We start from the raw sequence: 24963 nt of genomic DNA, 5'->3' as shown, positions 1-24963 counted from the left end.
TGCTATCTCTGTCTGCGTGGCTGGGGAGGGTGGCTGAAGCTACAATAATAACTCCTTTAGCCAAGGATTTATAATTTTACTTTTCCATTATTGTAAATAGCGCTCTTTTCTCCACCACTTTGTGAATCCAAGATTGCAAACCAAGGTTTTCTGAACAAGAACATATTGTTGTTTGGGATGGAGGGACTTTTTTTTTTCTTTTTTTAATAGAACCCAGCATTTAAGGCAGAGCCTAATAATTTAAAAAATCCTTTTTTTAATGTTTTTAGCTAAAACTGACGGGATTTCTTTTTAACCATAAAGGCAAGTTTCTTTGTGTTGGTCAAAATATGATTAAAAGATATTTTCTTATTGAATTTCAACAGTTTCCTAACTTATATTTACTTTTGCATTGCTTTCTTGTCATGTCTACACAGGTCCAAATGCCTTGTAGCACACCAAAGTTTCATTCACATTGACGTATTAGACTTCAATACAAGCTATTGAAATCTGGTAATGACTTCAACTGAATGACAGAATTTAAGAATCTCTGAGGCACAACAGCTCCTGCAATGGTTAGATTCAACTTGACAACTCCTAATACCTTTCAGCGCAAGGTCAGTTATATGGTCACTAATTCCCTTTAGCATGTTACAGAACTGGAGCACAGCAGTGGTGCCCAGCCATGGTCCTGGGTAGGCTGAAGCTGGGTTAGGGCCAAAGCTGGGATGTGACACAATGAAGAACTGGAGTAGCCAAAGATTGTTCCAGTGCAAGGTCTGGATCATAGGTGAACTTGCGAGCCAAGCAAAGAAGCAAGAAGATGCATCACACTCAAGAATAAAATAGGAGCGTGCTCCAAAACCACATTGCATACTGTGAAACTAAGGAACCTAGGGACATTTTGAGATCCAGGGAAGAAGAGTAACTTGGAAGAACACCAGGATTAGGAATTTAAAAAAATAGGCTCACACGGACAGTAAATATTATCAGAAAAAATTGCCAAATCTCAGAAACTAGACTCTCGAAGGCTATCCAGGCAAACAGTCTTTTGCCCTTGTGTCATCAGAGGCCATTTAATATTCAAAGCATTTGTATGAAACCAAACATATTACTTTGTGCTCCTTTATTTACCCACAACATGGTTGGTTGTATGAACTCATCACCTGGGGGTGAGAGTTGACCTACTGACTTAGCTAAATCTCATCGAGATATAATTAGGCATAAGTTGTAGCATTCTAACAACCAAGCAATATAAACGAAAAACTCATTACTCAGTATCTTATTTCATTTACTTACACCCAATTTTAGTAAGCAGAATTTTTCAACATCAGACTCAGAGAGCAATAAACAGCTGAGATTGATAGCCATTAAGCCAGTGAGACCAGGAGTATGGCCCATGGAGAGTGATAGACACCTCCGCATCAGACCTCTTATATCTAAATAGCTTCAGGAAGCATCTGTCCCTATGGTTACAATAGGGATTTGAATGTTGAGTGTTTAAATGTAGATGAAATGAGTCTGAGTTTCAGATTGCTCACAAGAGCAGTGACAAATGAGGACAGGTTTAAGGAAGGGCCATCTGTGACACTGTCAGGTGGCTGCTTGAGAAGACTTCTACTGCCTGTGTCCGGAGTAGAGCCCTGGTTCAATTTTAACAGTCCAGCTGGCAGTGGTGCTATCAACGGGTTTTCCTCTAATATACATACCAATTTTCCTTGTTAATGAAAATTTAATATTTCTTCTAGCTTCTAATGAAGATATTTATTCAGTTGCTTGGCAAGCACTGGTATAAAATAAACACCTTTATTTGTAGGCTTTGGAACCATGTTTTCCAAATGTCCAGCTGTCCTGTAGCCTCTTGAACTGTTTTAAAACTCATCATGTTAGACAGGGTATGTGGGAAAATTGGATTTCGCTGCCAGGATAATACTTGCAAGAGATTATGCATTTTCTTCCTATGTTAGTTTTATTTGCATTCCAAGACATTTTGAGGTCTTTATCACGGAGATGTTTATTTCCATATTTCTTCTATTAGTCTCAGTTTCTTTTATGATTAGTGTCTTGCTCTAACCCTGATTAATGAAAAATGTAGATTCTCTAAAATAATAAGCCACTAAAAAAAGATAAATCATGTTGATTTCAGAATATCAAAGAGAAAGTATACCATAGCTGTCATTGAATTTGCAGGAGTAATCCTCTGATGTGCTTACTGCTTAAACTTTTGTTAAATTCATTGGGAACTGTTAAAACTAAACATCTAGCTGGAGCTACTGAGTAGCTATATCACTTGCTCAGACTAAATGAAATAACAGATAATTAGTGATGTTACAGAGTTAGAAAACTGTTGTGAAAACAACAGTTTTAATATCCTCAGTTTGCCTGGTCTTGAGCCCCTAATAATGCATTTTAAATAGTTGCCATATTTTGTTGTTATTATTTCATTTTTATAATCATATTTTAAGAATTTTATATTTACTTTCTTTTATAATGCGGGTAGATCCTGCTCCCCAATGAAACGTGCTGCCCAATTGAATCACTGTTACCTAATCTGGTACCAGTCTGATGCTCGTACCAGAACCATTTTGGAAGCCATTCTGGGACTGTTTCCATTTCAATGCAGAACACACACAGCTCATCACTGGACCCAACTCATTTTTTGTTTTATCTTTCCTTTCAGCACAAATTCTCTCCCAGGTGATGAAAATAACATAGAATAGTAATAAGAATCTGATCAATATCTCAGTGCAATACCTCAAAGGTCTCGTCCTACTGAGGAAAAGTCTCAGAATGAAATATCCTAATGAAAACCTTTTTAATCCCTCAAAAAATAACAAGTACAAAACCCTGACAAAAGCACTTTTTGGTGGAAACACCGAAACTGAGAGCAGCTATTTCTGCACATCAGTTAATAACTTTTCTTCGGATATGTCATTATATTTTCCCTAGAAATTGCCCAGTTCCTTTGGATCATTTCCAGTCCTTTTTGACCTACAGGTTGAGCAGTACAAAGCAAGTTTTATAGAACAGTAGTGGAGGAAATATTTGCTGATATTGGCTGGTAAAATGCCACAAAGAGGCAGAAAGAAAGACTCTTTGAAATGAAGTCTTCAGAATTGCTTTGCAATTTTTTATGCATACGTTGTCAGTTTCCAAGATTGTGTGTACAATGGGACAAGGTCCAGGAGATGCATATAAGTATAAATTTACAAAGATATTCTAATTAGAAGCGCTCACCTAGTAACACTGCATGTGTCTAGTGATTTGAGATCAGAGTAGGGCAGAGGAAGTTGGCAAAAGCAGGGATGGATGCAGCCACAAACTGAAGAGGAGAGCTGAACAGCCAAACAGCTACTGCCTGGGAGAGGGAGGAAGAGATGTTATACTCTGTGGTCCTACAAGAAGTCCAAGCCTTGAATTTGGAAAAAACAAAAGTGCTCTCTGAGAAGGGTAACTTCTGGCAAAGGATTAAAAGCCCAATATTGGCATCTAGAGTCAGTTAAAACTAAGGGTTTGTTACAGTGAATGAGATGAGGAAATAAATGAGTAATATTGAACTTTTCAGTTGAGTACAAGTGACCATGTAAGAGTATACCATAGCACAGAGCCCAGTTACTATCTGTGTCCTGGACTTCCTGACCAGTCTTGGTCAAGACATTTTTATTCAGATCGTTCAGACTGGACATTGGGAAAAATTTTTACACTGAAAGGGTTATCAAGCATTGGAATGGGCTGGCCAGGGAGGTGGTTGAGTCACCATCCCTGGAGGTATTCAAAAGACGGGTTGATAGAGTGCTTAGAGACATGGTTTAGTAATGTGGGGGGTTGTTTTGTTTTGTTTTGTTTTGGTTTTGTTTTGTTTTGTTTTTATCAGAGTTGGGTTGATGGTTGGACTAGATGATCTTAAAGCTCCCTTCCAAGCTAGACAATTCTATGATTCTATGATTCCCTTTATGGCAACAGTGCACATGTAGTACTTATTCAAATTAAAGCACCCATGACTGTTACAGGAATATTGCTGTTTGGTGTGGATAGGCTTTGGACTAAATAACATTTTGAAAAATTGGGCTTTAAGTGAGATGTAGCTGACTGTTTTCTATACCAAGAGAAAGGAAAGGAGCTATAGCTAGAGTACTGCTAATTGAAATCACAAAGGAAAAATCACTTAGGTAGAGTAAGCAGTGCTGCTCACCTTCTGTTTATGAGGAGAAGTTCCAGACAATAGATTACAACAACAAATGTCACTGCTGAAGACTATCAGAAAGCTAGATGAATCTGCATTTCATTGTTTGTGCTTATCACAACACCTGAATTTAAATTCCAAAGGATGATCTTAAGGAAAAGTTAGACATACCTCTTCCAGAAATGTACACTCAGCCACACCCCTTGAAGATTGGATTGTTTGGTTAGTACTTGAAATCTCTTCCACACCTGTTTTCTAAATACTCTGATTTTTGTGTTTTTTTGATTGCATGTAAATGCTGACCCAAACCTATTGAAGTCCTTAATAAAGAGAAAAATGCATTGGCAGCCACCAGGATATGACAATATGATGTTTACTGCTCCAGAATAGCTACTCACAACAAAGGAGTCTCTCTCACAAACAACACCACAGAGTGACACCCAGCCCATGGAACTGCACGTGGAATTAAGGGAAGTCCTCATGAGGTGAACATAAGCATATTGAATGTAAAACAAGAGTGAGGATCAAGTCTCAAAGGGATGTCACAATGTAAATGGGACCTGATGGAAGATGGAATTGATGGCTCTGAAAATCTCCAGTCAGGGAGAGCAGTGAATTACAAAATAACTACCCTATCATGGCAAGAAGTTCAAGACTCTGCAGAACAGACCAATAACCTCCATAGTGATTTTCATTTTGAAAAACATAATAAAAACATGTACTTAGTCGTCACAGATATTTATGTCGGGTGGTAAGAGAGAGCACACATGACAAACATTTCTGCTGCTCAAGGCTTGTCTGTGCACAATAAATCACAATTATTTTTTTTTCAGTGCAAAAATATACATGGACTCCATATTACAAAATCTAAATGTTCCTACTCAACCTCTTACTCCAGTTAATGAAATAACCCCAGATTTAGATAATCCATTTGTAGGAAATGTTTACCTTATACAGTTCTCTGATCATTTAAGAATCACTTCCTAGCAGAATTTTAGCAAAATAGCAGCTCATTACTTGCAAATATCTTACCAAATACGCGGTGGTACAAACACTCTGTTCCAACTGAATGACTTGCTTTAAAAACATCATTTAGAAATGTCATTTGACCGGTTTTGGTCAGAACAAACACAAGAACTGAATGGAAAAAAACCAACACAACAGTGCAGAACTGCTGGATCTCAGTGGCAGAATGCCCTGTACAAGGAATCTGGGTGAGAAATTACACGCAGTCAGATAGGAAACTGGTGAAATGTGCTGTCAGGAGGGTGGTGGAATGAGTAATATACCTGGAAGGAAGAAGAAGATATGATAATGAACATGAAAATTCAGAAAAAAATCAAAGCATTAAAATTGATGCATAAAAACAATAACAAAAAGAAAGATCTATGGGAAATAGAAAAAAACCCCATCACTTTCTCTGCTGGAAATTTCCTTCCTGTTCCTTTATATTAGGATTTAAGGACCTTGCCACAGGTATGAGTAACAGAGACAACACTTTTCTAGCCCTCTTAAATTCATTGTTAACACAGCATGGTGTATTAAACAAAACTGATAGTCTGAACAACGTTGTTTATATAATCATCAGCCATTCAAACTAGCAAGATGAATGATGCCACGTTACTACTCACATAACCCCATTAGCAAACTCGAGGATGCTTAGAGGAAAGCCACCAGGAATAACTTGTGATTAGCTGATAAGACTTGAACTGGCTGGCACATGGGATTTGCCTTCTAACTACAAATATGAAGCTCATTTATAGAAATAATAGCATGTTACAGACAATTTACACATATACACAAAGGAATAGGGTGTATTTGCTAAACAAACCCTTGCTATCCAGCTGTAGAAGTGAAGTTGAGATCTGTAAGTCTGGTCTTCTTTATTCCAGGCTGGAAGAAAAGAGACAAGATATTAAGGAAGCAGGAAGTTTTCCTGTTTCGCATGCTGACAGCCATCAGTATTAGATGTCTGTCCATGAATCTATTTTTAACTGTGCTAATATATTTTTAATTACTCCTGCAATAATTTCATGGTCCATTAGTTATATGTCTTCCAATCCACCAAAACCTGAATGTGGGTCAAAACCTAGCATTGGGAATGCAAGAAAAATATGGCAGCAAGAATTATGGAAAGCTTATCTCAGTGGCCTGAACGTCAGTTTCTGTGATTTTGAGATGTTTCAACTTTTGCTGTCCATGCCAAAGGACAAGAGACAAACAGGAGATGAAGGTAGACGTTCCCAGGTTTGCTTTCTGCAGACTCCCCAGGAGAAAATCTGAATGTGGTCCTCCAGATCAGCAGATCTAGGATTCACACCTTCAAAGCTGGTGTCTTTTTAATGGATTTGAATTCCACTGGATGTAAAGAAATAGTGTCTACTTCTGCTCTGGCCAAATGACTCCCTAGTACCTCTGAGCTACTATGGTTTCTGCAGAGCTGTCCTCCTCGTGTTGGGCCCTACACACTGGAGGAAAGGAGTATCTATGGCAAATCCAGGCAACACAGAGTCCGTCTTGAGATTTTCAGAAGGGCTGCTGATGTGTCATAGTGCTTTATGGAGGAAAGAATATGAAGGCATTTATTTCATTTCTTCATAGAGCCTCCAATTCAACACTCTCTGGTTGAATAGGATGAAGTATGAAGAGGAAAGAAAGAAACCCAACAGACCTTTTAGTGCTCTTTGATGATGATATAGGACAACACAGAGCTATTGCTAGGAATGAGTCTTTATGATCAAGGTAAATTAATGAACATGGGAGGAGAAGGCTAATGAAAGAGGTGGAGAAGCCTCTTTGTTTCTCTCTTAGCAGGCTGCCAGTCAAACTGATAAACAACAACAGGTTGAAACCAGAATGTTCCAGGGAGTATTGCATTTCACCCCCACCATCTTACAGGGCCTCCAAGACTTTGAATCAAACAAGTAATCATTTCCCCAGTGTTTTCAGATTCTGAGCCACCAGAACTGCAGAGACAGGCATTTAGTTAAAGGTGGTGTTCCACGTCCTTGGAACCACGCTTATTTCAGCTGCTAATTGAGGACAGAATTATGTTTCGATTCATTAAGTTCTTTTCCTTGCAGAATTTGAGCTGCGTCGGTTCTATGGAAGCTCACATACACTCTACACCAGCTGTTCAGCAGGGTCCTCTCAAAATTCTCCACTATATACTCCATATACATATATACATGCACACACAGAGCATTTTCCTACCACCCCCTCACCTGTGCTCTGGGAATCTGTAGTGGCTTTAAAGAAGCTTTGCAGCAGCCTGCTACCGCCGCTTCGCTACAGCAGCTGACTGAACTGACAGCATTACAGATAGAGCGCAAACACGAAAGCTTGTCAGTACTGGTATTTAGTGCAAAGCCTTAGCATCAAGGATATGAAACTTCCTAGAGCCTCTGCAGCTGTCAGCCTTCAAACATGAAAATGCAGATTTGAGTTTTAAGACATAAGCACCCAGCTAGGAAATGTTATTCCATTACATAATAAAATCTATACTTGCTATATTTAGAAGAGTCAATGATTGTGATGCATGGAGTAAAACGATTTCTAAGTCACAGTCAATACATACACTAACTCAGATTTTGATTTTAAGACATAAGTACCCAACTGGAAGATTATGTTATTCATATGCATAATAAAAAGGCAACTATGTTTAGGATAGTTGATGGTATTGAGACATGGAATGAGAGAGAGCTCCCTTGGAGAGAAGGCCTTCTTCTGTGCATCTGAAAACATGCTTTGATCATATATAAACTCATCAATAGCAGGTTTTCTTTTGAGTTCATTCTGAACATTTTCTCATTTTCCTTTATCTTTATTGTCTTAGAGAGTGTATCCCATGTCCCCATGTCCTAGCTTTTTCTGTTCCTTGAGTGCATTCTTAGCAAGTGTATTATTAAGTTAATAAGGTTTAACTTTGATCCTTTTTCTGAACAAATCAAGCTCTGTGCTCAATTTCCTCCTATTTTATGCTTTCTCAAAAGCTTGAGAACTATGAATAAATTTATTACCTCTCCAATATACCCCTCTAGCATTTATACTATGAAATGTGGCAGCATTGACCAAAGAATAAGCTTTTCTATTTCCTTTCCATCTAGGCCTTTTTTCAGGAAAGAAAAAGTGGAGCAATATAATATAGCATCTTTTCCCTGCAATGAGAATTTGCATGGATAATACTTATGAATTCTAATGTGAGTTACACATTGTGCAGAATGACGTCACTATTCAAAAATGTGTCTGACAGAGAGAGCCTATTCAGAAGACTGATCTCTGTTTAATAAAAGCAGAGAAAAATGCAGTGCAAATAGAAAGCTTTTTAGTCGTAGAAATATTTTATTAAAAAATGAAATACATTTTTGTTTTTAATTCAACACATAAAATATCTAAATAATGTAGAACTTTTTATTATAAGCATTAAGTAAATTCATTCATGTTTCAAATAGTAATTCCACAGAAACTGGAAAAGTACTTTTTCCTTGAATAATATTGCCTGCTTCAAACTGTTTCTATGGTTCTTCACTTGGGGATAATTTGGGGTTGATTTGGTGGTATACTTCTTCATTTGGAAGATTTTCCCTTAAGCATCATTTCCAATATCAGCTGTCTCTTATTTTGTTTATGCAAGCACTTTCTTAGGAGGGATGAAGCAAATAAGAATGAAAGAAAAAGAGGTAGATATTGCCGTTCAAAGGAAGTAAGCATTCCAGAAAAGATTAAAAAGGACAAGAAGCAAAGGGAAAACAATAAAAAGTTAAGCTCTTAGTAAAATCTGAAAGCTGGTCTGAATATACAGTTAACAAAGATGCACAGCTTACAATAAAAAAGCTATAAAATATGCCTAAACAGTTTGAAGAGGGCTCAAATCCTCCTATTTCAGGGATGGCCTTATTTATAACAAAAAGGAGAAACTAAGTAGAAGTTTTTCCTGAGTATGTATTTCTCTGTCACTGGCTGCTGATGGGATTCTTTCAAATTCCTCTGTGGCACAGAGCAGTGAAAGCCAGTACACAAGACTAGCTGGGCCACCAGCTGTCTTAGCATAATAAAAATACCTACTTTGCTATGGAGTTGATCTGAAGCAACACAGAGGGAATTAAAATGAAAAATGGAAAATATTTTGTGGGGGAAGGATGGAAGTATTTCAAGGGTTATTGCCGAAGGGCATTTTTCCTTCCAAAATCAGAAAGAAAATATTTGTAGGAAATACAAGGCCTCTAATTCCCACTGAGCTCAACGGGACCTGTGGCATCGGAGCTGATGCTTTTCTCAAAATGTCAGGATTACTGACATTTCCCACAGAGTTCCCAATTCAACAGAAGCTATGACTTCACCCAAAGGCAAGACATCACTCTTATGCTTACTAGTGCATGAAAATAGCTATACCACACAGCTCAACGGCCTACCTCAGCTCCCTGGTGGCAATAGTGGACAACAAGAGAATAATACAGGTACACAATAAAAATAAAGTAACTCCTCTTCAGAGTATTTTCCCATTATCCAGTGATTTATGACTTAGGAAATTCCTGAGTGAAAATACTAACTTTTTAACTGTTCCCACTGTGAGTTTTCCCTCCATGAATTTGCCTAATTCCTTTATCCCCAACATCACGTGAAAGGTTGTTCCACAGTTACCCAGCATGAAGCTGTATTGTCTTCTATTTGTCTGGGACCTGGCACCTACAAGTTTTACACAGTAAATAAGAGTCAATGCAGCATTTTCTCATCCTCCTATGGGAGCAGGAAACCACAAGACCATACTGACCACTTGCATCTCTCACTGCTCAGAAAGTCGCCCTTCCAAAAGCGCCACCTCCCAGCCATACCAGCTGGCTATGGCTTGGGAAGGGAAGTAACTAAAACAGAATGACATAAAAGCACTTCAGAAGTTCTGATGCCAATACACATTCATTTTAAGGAATATATGGAGTGTATAATATGGGAATGACACAATATATCTAGAACTAGATACAGCAAGAAAGTGTCTTTATGGACTGTTTTGAACTGAGTCAAAGGATACTAGTGGGAGACAGAATTGAGGCAGAATATTTTACAGCTTTGTGTTTGGAAGATTTTCTTTTCTCCACAGTACACCCTTTTTCAAGACCGTGGAGGGTCCTCCCCGCCATCTTTCTGCCTTTGGTCTCTTTCTCTTTGATAGTGAGTTACACCTTCCTTTTTTATAATCCTCTGTTATAGCTCCCTGTTGCTCAATGTCACCACATTATCATTGCATAATTGCTTTTACTCCCTTTTAACAAGGTTACCTCAATCTCATTCCACCATCGGGTGCCCAAAGACAATCACTGTTTTTTCCACACCGAACTTTTTAACCTGCTATTAATAAGAAAAATCAACGAAGTAGGTAGACCTCCATTCAGAATGAAACTAGTAGTTTAACAGTGATATGTAAAGAGTCCTAAATGACACCTAGGAGAATTTGCTAGCTGAAGATTTTACAAATCATTGTAAGTAGTAGGCTTTTGGATTAGATAATTTTGAGTACTCTACTGACCCCATTGTCTTCTGTATTGTAGAAGCTAGAAAATCTGTCAGAGAAACAGTGTATAAATGCAGCTCTTACAATTTGCATTTATTTGAGCAATTGCATTATTCTTAGTCCACTTTTAATTCTGTGTTTCTTTCATAACATATGAAAGAAACAAGAGAGATAATTCTGAAATACTATGAAGTCTGAAAGGGAATCTGATATGTCTTGAAAATAAAAGAAAAAGAAGCATGCTGCTATTAGGTTTATGAAGGGCCTACTGATCTGAACATGTTAAACTTCCTTAAGAATGTCTGGACCCAGAGACAGGAGGACTGAGAGGACTCATTCAACAGCCTGGTGGAACACAAGCTCATCTGAAACAAAGAAATAGAACAAGATTAGATAGCATACAAAGGGAGAAAAATAAGGTAGTTTTATTGGGGATGTCTGCTAGAACCTATCTTTTGTTTAACTTAACAACCTCTTTGAAACAATGATATAAATGCCAGGACTGTGGAGATTTCACAGAAACATTTATCCCAAAAGCCAGTGATAAATACCCATGTCACTCTAGCTCTTTCTTTGTCCTGCATTCATTACCACATGCTATTTAAGTGCTTTTCTGTAATGTGTTTACTAGAGGATAGTCACTTGCCAAATGTAGTTCATTCCCTCTCTCCTACCCTCAAGGACTATCATCTTTAGGCAGAGTTTTCTTCTAAGTTTATGTGCTCTTACATGTAACAATTTGCAGCCAGCAGTCTTGGGAACTAATTCAATACAAATAGGGCAAGAAGTCTTTCTCTTTTCATGTACATCCCATCATAGAAGTAGTGTGCACTTTTCACAGGAAAGATCCAGCAGAAGTAGGACTATCTGGAGTCCATGGGACATCGGATTTTTTTCAGGACAAACCTACTGCTTATTGCCTAACCACAACATAAATACATGGATGGATTTTTGCACCCTTCCAAAAGGATCTGCACTTTCAGGCAGAGGAAATAATGTTATTCTAGGATGGTGTCAGCATAGCAGATTTCGAGATTAAGGCTTGGTAGATTGAAACGGAATAATTGAACTGTCTGGTCTTCATAGCAGAGTTTCAGCACTGAAACTTGGGAAAGCAAAAACTGCGCTTGGGAAGTAATATGCACATCTTGAAAACCTCCACTATTACTCTCTGTGGTGTGGTCAAAGGGAGAAGTGGAACTGAAAGACTTCTAGAACTCAAATTATATCCAAGGTAAACTGAAGAGAATGACAACCACTCAAGTTACTGTTAGGAAATATTTGGGTTATTTTGTCCGTGGTTTTGAAGCTAACAATAGCCCAACATTGCACGCAAATCGGTGGCCTCTACCAAGAGCAGAGGATGTATTTCCCTCATTAGCTGGTGGTAAACATGGTAAATGTACATGTAAAATGTACACCTTGACACAAGGGCTCATTTAACTATAACAAGCCAGTGTTAATGACAACATTCTCATCTGCAGTTTGAGAGCTAGCTATCGACCTACTTTACAAAATATTCCTAATATTCAGATTTAGGGCTTGTCTACAAGATAAAAATGGGGAGAGAAGAAGGCACCAGGAAATAATATTAAATGAGATGCCTTATGCAATCTCTTCACACTGAATGGCACACAGTAGCTTCATTGAAATAAAGAACTGGCTTTTACTTCACTGCAGTTCTTAGCTTGTTCATTAGAAGAATTCATCAGTGAGTTAGGATTTGGAGTGGAAGTCTCCATTCCTCTAGGTCTTATGCATTACAGAAGTGTTCCACTGTAAAACGGGACACACAACCTACTTCAAATGGCCTCCAACTCCTGTTATCATTAGAGCAATATCTTCTGATGCTTATTGGGATGGAAAAACTTTGCCACTTATTCAGAAACATGGACAGAGAAGCACCGCCTTGCAATATGAGAGCTTTCCTGCAGTTTAGTATGCTACTTAAGTTGTGTTTTATACACACCATACATTTGTTTTGCAATTAATGGCATCATGCAATGTCAGGCATATTTGAAGTTAAAACAATGTTGGTGGTAGCTGACAGTATTCATAATATAGGGGGGCTCTTTGCTGCAAGCTAGTTTTATTACTAGGCTTGAACTAACCAAAGTGACTTGTTAAAGCTTTCACTGAGATAAAAAAGTGGCTTACTGAGATTTCCACTGAAGGAAAAAGAAAACTTGCTAAAATTTCTTTCTTCAGCATACTTTGCTCAGGTTTGTTACGGGGGACAAATGCCCTGCTGAAATGCATGCTGACTGAAAATGTCATGTATTGACAAAGTTAATTCATTTTTTTTATGCCATCAAAGCCATTGAACGCTCCACTATCTATAAATGTAACTATATTTTCAACTAATCTGTCACAGACAAGGTGCAACCACACTGCATGGGACTGGATAGGGCACAGGCAAATAGTGTTAAGGTGGGAAAGAGCAGCCAGCAAAGACACCAGCCATGGCAGAATAATCACTTTGAACTCAGAGTTCTGTTGCATTGATACACGATTTGCAAAAGCTTTGAAACGTGTTTCTAACAATGATAATACATCTGTAGCTTTTCATGCCCTTTTACAACACAAGATGGTATGAAATCACAGGAACTGAGAAATCCCTTTTAAATAATTGTTGTGGTTTCAGCTGAAATCACTGCAACCGACAGATGGCCCTTCCCCTCACCCCAAAAGAGGAGAGGAAGAGATAAGGACATTCAGAAGTTTAGAGTGAACTAAACTATTTTACTGAAGAATTAATATTAAAATAAGGAAAAAAAAAAAGAGAGAATAAAATAATGAAATAGATACAATATAGCCAAACCATATCAAGCTCCCAGGATGACAGTCCCGTCACTGGCAGGCACTGGGGAAGTCCCAGACTGGACTCAGCGATGGATTGGAACTGGATCCCAGCTCTGGAGTCAGTCAGGAACACACAGATTGGGATCAAAGGCAGATGAACAGACAGGGTCCTCTTCGGACGTCGGCCATCGCAGGAAGAACCTTGACCCTTTGATCCCTCAGCTTTTATACTGAGCATGGGGCAGATGGGATGGAATACCCAAGTTGGTCAAGTTTGGGTCAAGCATGGGGCAGATGGGATGGAATACCCGAGTTGGTCAAGTTTGGGTCACCTGTCCATTCCTCCCCATAGATGTGACCCCTCTACGTTTTTTCCATTTTCGACCCTCTATCCATGTCCATTTTTCACACTGAGCAACCTCAATTTCCCTTCAACATAGGGATCACCAGTATAAGTGACAAAAGGATTTTTTTTCAAAAGTATCAGATAATACCTTCTTGCCTGTCTCCAAGTCTTTCCAGAGTCAAAGTTTTTCTCACCATCTACATTCCTTTGATGTACACCAGAAGTTTCACTGACAAAAAATTCAGAGTCTTTTTCTTAAATGAGTATTGACTTATTACAAATTCATACAGCAAAAACAGAATGAAGAATGCAGTAAAGGAGACCTGGTGCACCAACCTGTATGTAAGAGTAGAGAATAAGCACTCTCAAGATAACCTTCTGTATTGAAGCCAGTTTACTGTGCCTTCTTATGCTCATTTTTACTACACAGGGACTCATTTGTTCCATCATCATGTGTGTACTTTAGCAGTGCCAGAGCTTTAAAGTGCCTTATCTTTAATGATACCAATAATGCAGAGACTGGATCTACATGGTCTTTTTCTAATGATTGCTTTTCTTTTCCCCATCATACTTCTAGTCGTACAGCAACAATTCTTTAAAGAAGATAGGGATTTTATTATTTTAGAATTATCTATGTGAAACTAAAATCTGAAAAGTATGTTACACATATTTTACATCTGAATGTTCCTACAGACTTTGAACTTCACCTTAATCAGTCTAGATACAGACTTTCAAAATGCAAATCCTCTCAGATAAACTTTGTGCAAAAGAACAGCACTGTTTACTTTTTTCTACTGCACTTCTACAGTGATCTGACACATCCTTACATTGATATAAAATAAGTGTTTCTTAAAGATTAGAGCAGTTTATTGATTGCTGATTCTGATGTGCAATCTCTTTTTTTAATTCATCCCAGCACAGGGAGCAATTATTTTCACATTTCTTTTTTCTAGAAACTGAAATACACATTTCTGAAGACACATTACCAGTTTGTTTCTTTCTCCAAAATTATTCTGAAGGGGTTTTGGGCTAATAGCCATTCTCTTGATGATGCAATTAGTCATAGATAGTCTGTAATTTATAAATAATATCATCATTGCTTCACTATGATAATTATTATTATTAGTTTTACAGCAGAAAGGGAGTCCTAGGTGCAGTGAAATGACAAATTCTGCAGAGTATTATTCTGAAAATGTGCATGTTCCCGAGGCTATATAGAGAGATAAAGACACAAGATAGGATACTAATTAGACAATATGTAGTCCTGAGGCAATGCAGAGCAAATTGCTTAGGTGTGCTGTAGAGAAAGTGTCAATACCTGTAATAGCATAAAGAAGGCCTTAAAGGAATTTGGGATAATATACATCCATGCCAACTGATTAAAAGTCAGAGGCAGAAACTGCCTTGTATGTTAAATGTTAAAATACAGTGAGTTCAGCCCAAAGGTGGGGAAGGCTGGTGATGCTAAGCCTGTAGGAAGCTGTGGCCAAATGAAAGCATTAACTTTTGAAACTTTTCCAGAGCAGTCTTATTGCTGGCATTTGCTTATGATGACAAGCTGGAAAGCACAAACAGCAGGGCTTCATTAACATGCACACATTGTAATTTAAAAAAAAAAAAAAAAAAGTTGAAAAATACAAGGAACGTCTCTTTTCATTCAGAGCAAGGATTTAACAGCAAAGCACTGCAGATTGAGATCCTACTCAATCTACCAGCACTTCCTAAGATAAAAATGGTATTGCACAATTGCCAAGATAAACAACCAGGTATGCAACAGTCTTGATTTTTACTATGAGGCGATATACCTTCTAATACAGCAAATTCAGTTCCTTGTTTTGGGTCCACACTATTAGAGCTGAGCAGTGAGGATCGTATACCAAGCACTACTAACAACTTCAGAAAGCTCATGCATTCTGCTAGCATACCAAATAAAAGACTGCCCAAAAAGGCTAACATACTGTCACCCTCTTAATTAAATATGTATTTCTATTTCCTATTGTGTCTAGTCAGTTTACAGTGCATCTGCATTGTGATTTTGCATGCAGAGCTAACAGAAAGAATAGTCGGGAATTATGAATCTAGTAATAACTCTAGCAACTGTTGTCTTCTGCAGACTGATTCTCATGTGAATCATCACAGCAAATCCAAGGAGACTGCTCTCATAAGGACTGTTCTTACAATTACTTGTTTTCACTATTTGTTGTAACAGTTATAATTTATGCAGCAAACGCTTTACTCAGTGTTTCCTTTAATAGTGTGTGGATTCTCTGTTTCCGCTTTACCGTTTATTGAAGTGTTGATTTATTCAGAAGAACAGGAGTCATTGTGACTCAATGCAGGTTTTTAGAAACTAATAACTTCTCTGAAATGGAAACATTGCATTGACATGAGACACGTAGCCATGGAGTATGCTAGTATGTGAGTTGTCTTTGGAGACTTCAAAGGAATGTGTGAAACTGTAAATGATAAAAATGTGAGATCATAAGATACTTGTTTTGTTATCAGGTCTGAAATTGCGGTAGTGAAATGAAGAGTGCTCTCATATTTGGCAACTGTTTTGTTGGGGGTTTTTTAATGCAGTTTTAAATGAGAAAAATACTGGGAAAGAAATGAGGAGCACAGAGAAACAGAGGCAAAGAGCCCTCTCTTGAACTAAATGTGACTTGTCAGGATTATAATCATGTATGCACTGCATTGGAGAAGACAGTGTTAGGGAGTATTTTCTCATCTCGGAAGAGAAAAAGAAAGGCCTGAAGGTCAGTCTGGATTTACAGAAGTTGAAAAAAGACAAAGAAAATCTGCTGGTAGCTTACAGCACATCAAGAGTAGGAAGAAGTAGCTTTATGCACTCCTCTCTTTTGAAGGCAATTCCATCTAGAAGTTCTACACAGAAGAGGCCTCTGGATTTCTCTTTCTTCCTATGACATGGCAAAAGTCACATTTCAAAGTGCAGGAAAAAATGCCCTGAAGTTCTCTAATCTCAAAGAAACTGTAGATATGCTTGGGTTTTGCATTAGTTCATGTTTTTTCCCTTTTCTCTGTAGCGTGCACAGCAACTCAGTAATGACCATTCCTTATGTTTCAAGTTAGACAGAGACTAACTCAGGGCACAGCTTGGCAAAATGCCTCAAGCAGTCAAGCTCACAGCAACCAAAAATGTTGCAAATAGCAGAGAGGGCTACTTTCATGGGTCTTGCATTTAGTACGCAGTACTTCACAGGGATGTTTCAGAGCTGTGTGTTGTAAATAGGATATGTGTTTTACATCCCTCCTTTTGATCATCGCTGATGGACAGTCAACCCTCAACTTAACAAGAGAAGGCCTGACATTGGTAAACAAGTTTAAAAAGTCTTTCAGGATAGCCAAGAGTCTCCAATTCCCTTTCAAAAGGAACTTTCTCTGGGCTCGCATATTCTGTATATCCCCAAAAGGTTAGGAGATCAATAAGAGGTTTCTCTTCATGTTCAAATACCATTTCCTTGTCCTTCAGACCATTCCATCCATATTTGAACACACAGCATGGCTAGAGGTTAATTGCTGTATCCTATCAGCTAATGATCTTTAAATTCTAAAGTCTTTTTGTATAGACTAATTGTATATTCTGTGTTTTTCCCATCAGTGTGCTATGGTGCATTTCAGCATATTCTTTGGTCTAGGAACCCACAGCAAGCAACTGCTTTTCTGTAGTTTACCTATGACATTTCATCAGTTGAAAATGCCTCTTTCAGAGCTTTTTTTTCCTGAGAGCAATACCACATGGGGTGCCCCATGCACAGAAATCAACATTTAAAAGCCCCTGCTTCATTATTTTGCCTTATTTCCTGTCCTGATTGGGAAGAAGGGCAAAGGGCAGGGAGCCTGACGGCATGTGATTATGAGCAGACCCCAGACAGCAGCGGTGAGGAAGCTGTTCAGAGGATGTTGCTAAAGAATGAATATTTATGATTTCTTATCCTGTAACCTATTTCAAAGCATAAAACCCATAGCACAATAATAATAGCAAATAATTTCAAAGCATAAAACCCATAGCACAATAATGTTCAGGGCTTGGCAAAACCCACAAAGCAATAAAAATCATTCATTCTGTGAAGGGGGAGACTTGTATGAAGGTAATTGAAGGGAGATTTTGACCGTGTCTTTGATACTGATTCTGACTTAACTCTAAATCTGAGGGCTAAACTACGTCTGCAGCTTTCCCTGTTGTAAAGCACCAACAGATCTGGGTGGATGTAGATAAGAAGAGAATCTACCCCATGATGGGAAGTTTCGAAAGTAGATTCATTTCCTGGGAGAAAAATATATATAAAATCACCTTTATGTTTTCATCAATGCCTTATTTAATTTTAGGTAAGAATAGTTTACTTTAGGATAAAACCTTTTAAAAAGAACACTTTTTATTTGAAATGTTTCCATTTTTTTAATGTCCCAAGTACTTAGATTACAAGAATGTTTTTGTGGCAAAGTGTTCTATTTTGTCCCTAGAGTCACTTGTCATCAAAATGCATCAGATCAAAATTAGTCATGCTTTTTTTCCAGGCATTATTTATTCTCAGTTCTCAAGAACATCATCTGGAATGATATTCCAGGAATCCTATTAAGAAACAAATCAAATGCCTCACATGGGAATTTTGTATCTCAGAGACAGGTGTCTAGAGGAGATGTCCAAAATAGTTTGGATGAGTTGCTGTCTGGAAATGACTCTTTCCTGCACCTCTGAAGGAAGTTTCAGTGACTGAGATACTCTTTGGTTTTTGGCAATGTTCACCTCTGCAGGATTAGAAGTTTCTCAGTATGGGCACAGCTGTGCAGTGGAGCACTGGCTTCAGGCTGAGAAGGCAAAATCCAAATGTCTTTCCACCTGACTTAGTCCCTCCTTGGCTTATTCCACTCCCATTTTCAAAGGTTCTGCAGGCAGTCTTGGTCTCAGCACATAGTGGAGTGGTGACTACCATCTTCACAGTCAAGCCAGAGGTGGAAACAAATCATTTGACATAATGACTCTACAGTACAAGGAGGTAATAGGGAAAGCAAATTCCAGTGTCTTCCTCATTCCAGCATCACCCCTGGAGCAGGTGGAGAGACCCAGGCATTACACATTAATTATTCCCAGCAGTCCTTGGCAAGGGGAGATATTGAGAATTTCATGCTCTAGTTGGTAGCCAGCTCCTTCATGAATATACCCATTTACTTGATGCTTACTCAGGGAGGTTTTTGTAGATCCTCTTCTGAAACATCAAACTCTCTCTATCTCTAAATTCAGGACCACAATGCCTATGGCCTTTTTTGGACTCCCTGCTTAAGTGCTTTACAAATTTCTCTGTCCTAGGTATAAAAATTATGGGATTGCTCCTTGTCAGCCCAGTGGTAGCACAGCAGCAAGGGTCAATGAGCCAGTCAGGCTTTGTTCACCTTTGCAACTCGCTCTCTTTAAATTGTTAATCCACTTCAGCTCTCCTACAGTGTCTTTAATATAAATCTTGCCCTTGGGGTTGGCTACTTTGTGCTTCTGGGTGCAATGAATGCAATGGAATTGAGTTGAATTCTTGAAATTTAACAGAGGAGACTTGGGGGACGTGCGTCCTCTGAGACCTGTATATACTCAAGACAACACTGCACATTTGAATCTTGGCAGCCTGGAGTTTTGACCCCTCCTTCATGCCTGGAGGATATTTTTCACCTGACCTTCATCCAGGAAAGAGGGGCCGGGGGTTGGGGGGGATGCAGTGACTAGCAAATTTAAGACTGGTAGCAGTTTATTTTCTCCCCTTTTTCAGGTGAATCAGCTTTTATCTCTGCAGTCTTTGTGTTGTGTGTGTGAGTATGTGTACGTGATTGAAGACTGTGCTTCCAAAACATAGGCAAAATACAGAGCTACACAGGAAAGAGAGCAACACAGCAACATGGCTTATAGAATTACTTTAACCCATCCAAAATGAATTTGTGCATTCAGTTCTGGCAGATGGGGCATAATAACATAACTTATCCTCCCAGCCTGCCTGGACACTCACGAAATGTAAACCCTGTTTAAAAAACAAAACCCAATAAAACCCCAACCTATTTTCAGAAATAAAAACAGCTTCCAGATCAGTATTCTTTCTCTTCTTCTTTCTCTTGCCACATTACATGACATTGCATGCTGTCCTGGCTCTGCTCCTCACCACCCACGAACCAAGAGATTAAATTCATTGGCTTTGGTTTCCCCATGAATCTGTATGAGTTATCAGGCAGCTCCAGCCACCCCTTCTGCATTATTTTTCACTGTAGCTTTGGCTTGCTAGAGCAACAGTAAATCTTTAGTTCATTTCTCTCCACATCCCCTCGTTGCTTGCAGGGTCAGACAGAGGGAACCTCCAGCCCCACCAAACAAGAACTACTCTAAAGATGACAAATGCTCGAGGCATGAGCATCCCCACAGAATCTCGGGTGTTATATTGTAGTGGTGACTGGATCAGCCAGGATACCAATAAGACAGTGCAGACTTCTGGCTTGCTCATCCAGGTAAAAATAAATAGATGGTTCTAACAAAAAGCCTGGTTTATTGATCTGTGCACATTCCTTGTTAGTAATTAACTGTGAAATGCCTCAGATTCCTATAATAAAGTCTGGTAATTCTTTTGCAGTAACAGGAAGGCACACCCCTCCCTGCATTTCAAGCACCAGCAATTCCAGAACAACAAGGAGGTTTTCATACATGTATAAAAAAGCTCTCAATGTATTATTGGGAATGACATTTCGAACAGTAACCTGTTTATATCTGAAGTGAACTGAAAATGGCTGAATAATAGAATGTCTTGCACTGAAGCCATCCCACCCAAACCAGGACCTCTCAGCTCAGTTACATTTGTGTGCTACGCTGTCCTGCGGTATTAATAAAAATGAAATTTACTCACAGGTGTGCCTCTGTAAGTCAAATTTCTGTGATACCTCCATTCAATATTCCAGTCAAAAAAAACCCAATCTGTGCCAGCTACACCCACCCAAAGAAATACAGAGAGCAATAAAAGGAAGGTAATTTTCTGGTTGTGATGGTTACTTATGAAACAACAGTTGCTGAGGACACACTGGCACCATGTTGTAGTGGCCACACACTTTTACTACACGAATCCCTGGTAACCTCTGCGTGCACATTTGTAGCAATTCTCTCTAGACTGTGTCAATGCTAAACAACTGTGCTACTTTACACAAAGTTTATAAAGCTTCTTGGGAGGTGAAAATGTTTCACCAGGTCACTAAACAGAAAGACAGGCATGAGGTCATTCAAGCACGAATGCTGGTCACATAAGACCTTTACATATATATGCATTGCTAAATTTAATCCCTGGCAGCAGGAGGAAAGTCCTTGCATATAGGTGCCTTCATTTCTTCCCAGCAGTGGGTGTGACCTCCTCTAGAGGTTGCAAGACCTTTTCTTTCAACATGTACTTAAATAGAGAGCAAACACCCCTAGCAGAATATAGCTGTCCTTCAAGGTAGCAGAACTATGGCAAGCAACAAACCATTCTAGGTCTGAAATATTTCAGTGTAAATAGAAGTTGATCATATAAGATCTAGATTTATACTGTCCTTTATATTGCAATGCCTGGCTCCTAAATCTCCTTCTCCCTTTGCCGCAGGAAAACTTTTCTAAACAGAACAAGTCAAGAAAGAAAACTGTCCCTGTCTCTGGAGACATTCTTCCTAGCATCTAACAGACAGAAAGCAACTGATATGAAAAAAAATGCAGAGTTCAAGGAGAAGAGCAACCTCTTGTAGCTGCCAACAGCAGTTCCAGAAACATCCTAAATTTGCAATGCTTTCTATAGAGGCTAGAAAACAGATTTCTGCCTGCAATCTCCTTCTTTGGCAACAAAGGTCAAAAGAAAGTCTTATCTGGTGCTGTCTGTATTTTATTTGATTTCTTTCCTGGTGCAGGGAGTATACATCTTGCAAAACATATATTTTAGCAGGAAGTGATGGTTATACACTTCAGATTGTTTTGGTTTACAAACCTGCATTAAGATGGCATAAGATGGCATGAAGATAAAAGCCACCCAGAGTGTCCATTCTAAATTGGTCAGTTGTGGACGTTTTGTAAAACCGACGCCTAGCAGCATCTTTGTGTATCACAGATGTTATAATATGTAAACTACCTGTGTGTTCACAAACATGGGTGGTAGACAATTTCACTTTAAAGCAGCATGATCACAGGTGAATATAGCCTTCACTGTGCACTGTATTTGCATATATTTAGAGCATATTAGAGAGACCTCATAGCTAAGCATAACACTACAGCAGAAGCAGAGGTATCCCACTTTCATGCAATTCTTTTTGGAAGAGTTATTTGCAAGATCAGATGAAGCTAATCCACACCTCTTCCCGGGTGCCAGCTGGGAGTTGCTGGCTCTAGTATGCAAGGGGTACAAGGTGAACCCAGGCAGAGACCTAAGAATTAATCATAACTTACTAAGTGAATGATATTTCAGCTGGATAAAGTCTACTCAAATCGCATGAGCACTAATGGGGTGAGACAACATGTGGTTGGGTTTTAGCTGGTATGGGTGGGGTCAACCCTTTGATAGTAGTAGTGTGAACTTAGATCCTCTTAAACTTCTGGTAAATCTTCACCAAAAAGAAAATTAATGGCAAAACTCCACTTCAAAAGAGAGTAATTGGGTGTAAAATGACTGTTTTCAGATGACTAAGATAATTTTTTTTTGTTTTGATTCATCTTTAATTAGATGAGAGATAAATACGGCATCTCATGTTGTTAGGTCTCAATACCAGGCAATCAGCAATATAAAGTTCAATATTGTTTACATTTGTTTTCTCTTCCCCTCACTCCCAAATGCATTCTGGTCCTCCCACTCATTAAATATCATGTCATAATTGTTCTCAGTTTATGAAAATGCAAAGGAAATTTCTGCATCTATTCTTTACATAAACACCTACTAAAATCTTAAGATTTGTCCAACTCGCAATTACAGGGTATCCCTCAATATTGTTATTCATCATCACTCTATTGAGTTTCAAGTTGGCATATCACTTCAGTAACATGAGAGAAAACAGATATCTGCCCATCATTATCCCTGAGATGTGGGATTCTCCCACTGTAGCAGCCTATTTCAGACATGAAATATCTAGGATGGACCTAAAATTAATCATTTTTCCCTGAGATGCAGAGTCCAGAGTTAGTCAAAGCTCTGTATAGCATCCCAAGACCAAATAATGAATTCTACTCAGGCAAAAGTTCCTTGAGTGGGAATTAAATTATTTCATGTTTTGTCTCCTAAGGTATATTTTTTACAAGGACATAAAACAAAGATGGTAAAACAGCTTCCTCTGGACTGATGCCATCAGTCTGGCAGAGAATCTCTGGGTGTGCTATAGATACGGATTGGAAATCTGTAATATTAGAGAGAGATTATTACCCAGAAGTGTTCCATAAAGGACGTTAGTAGAAACAGCTCAGGAAAACATTTTCTTGGGTGTGATAGTTGTCAGATTTCTTCATTACATAGTCACTGAAACAACAAAAAGGATGCTGTTTAGACTTGAATTTATCAACTCAGAAGCGGTTGTAGAAAATAGTCTTGTATTGAGAAGTGATGAGTTATTTCTGTTCAAATAAAATCGAACAATAAAAACACAGGTCTACAGCTAATACTGTTTTGAATAACCAAGTATTGAAAAGTCAGAGAAATGTCACAGTAAAATGGGATGGATGAAGGCACACAGAAAACCTTGAAAATGGGTTTTCTTCATATCAAAGGAGCAACATGATCAGGAGCCTGTATTCACCAATGAAGGAAAACCTTGGACAAAGAGCTATCTGATCCACTGGAATATTTAAGGGAAAAGAAGTCTGAGGATAAGAAGGGTACTAAAAATAAGAAAATAATAGAAAAAAGAGCAGACATCTATATGTTGGACGTCAAGTCAGGCAAAGTTTGCTGTGGTAATGACCAAAAAATCAAGCTGAATTCAGCTTTCTGAAAGACAGCAGAGGGAAAACTTGCCCAGCCATATAAATAAATTATTATAGAACAGAGATACAAGAATACTAAAGAGGTAAAGAGTTGGCGTGGTCTAAAGCTAAATATACTCTGGTTAGCTTCCAAGATTGACCATGTGGAAAAACTAATGCAAAATGAAATCAGATGATGAGAATGCATATTTAAAACCAGAAATTATCACAACTGCAGTGGAGAAAAAACTTACAGAACATAGGTCAGGCAGTGATATGATTTCCTCAGAATTGGTACCGAATTTGTAAATCCCACAGCAAGTATTTTAGCAAGTCCTTCTGCATAATTGAAGAAAGCAAACGAGGTACCTATATTTAGGAAAGTGGTGTGAGCAATTTCAAGCCTCTCAGTCTAAACTCCAACACAGCATGCTGGAGCACAGATTTGGAAAGAAGGGATAAGTAAAAACTTAAAGGTAGCTGAGATTAAATGTAACATCATTTGTTAAGGAGACTTCTTGATAGATTGACCTTGATAGACTAATACAGAGTGTTTTTTGATAGTCTTTGGCCAAACTAAATGAAGTATATCTCATTTCTTTGGATTTCAGTAAATATTTTTATGTTCTTCTGTAAACATGTAAATATTAGTTAAGCTGTCAAAGAGCAATTAATACAGGAACCATAAGGACTACATTATAAACAGTGTATGATGTATTTTAATTATTTGTTCTTCATTTATATTATAGTCTGTTAAAAGAGTGAGTAGGTGATGTGCAACCCTTGGAAAGAGCAGAGGTTTTTCCCATCTTTTGGAGGCAAATAGACATGCCTGAAGGTCATCAGCTTTGAAAGTCTGCCATGAGTGACAGGCCGAGGAAGCGGAGAGAAAATACAGTGGGCTGGGAGCTGGAGCTCATAAAATGTTACTCTAGTGGTGGGAGAGGACAGACAGGTCTCAGAGGGGACAAAAGGAGTTATCAGTCAGCAACAAATGACTGGGCAATTTGCTGCAATTCAGCGGTCATTGAGCCAACTGAGGGTAAACACAGAAGGGAAGAGCTTTCTGCAAGGGCCAAGTGGGCAGGAGGGAAATATCAATTAGCCCTTTTTCCCTACTCTATCTTGCCTAGCTACATAGCATTTTCTCTGTTTTGAAAGTTAATTATCCCTATTTTAATTCAAACTGATTTTTTGAGTTCAGA

Source organism: Calidris pugnax, unplaced genomic scaffold, assembly GCF_001431845.1.
Source record: "Calidris pugnax isolate Ruff unplaced genomic scaffold, ASM143184v1 scaffold44, whole genome shotgun sequence".
NCBI classification, from domain to species: domain Eukaryota; kingdom Metazoa; phylum Chordata; class Aves; order Charadriiformes; family Scolopacidae; genus Calidris; species Calidris pugnax.
Note: the sequence above shows the minus strand (reverse complement) of the source record.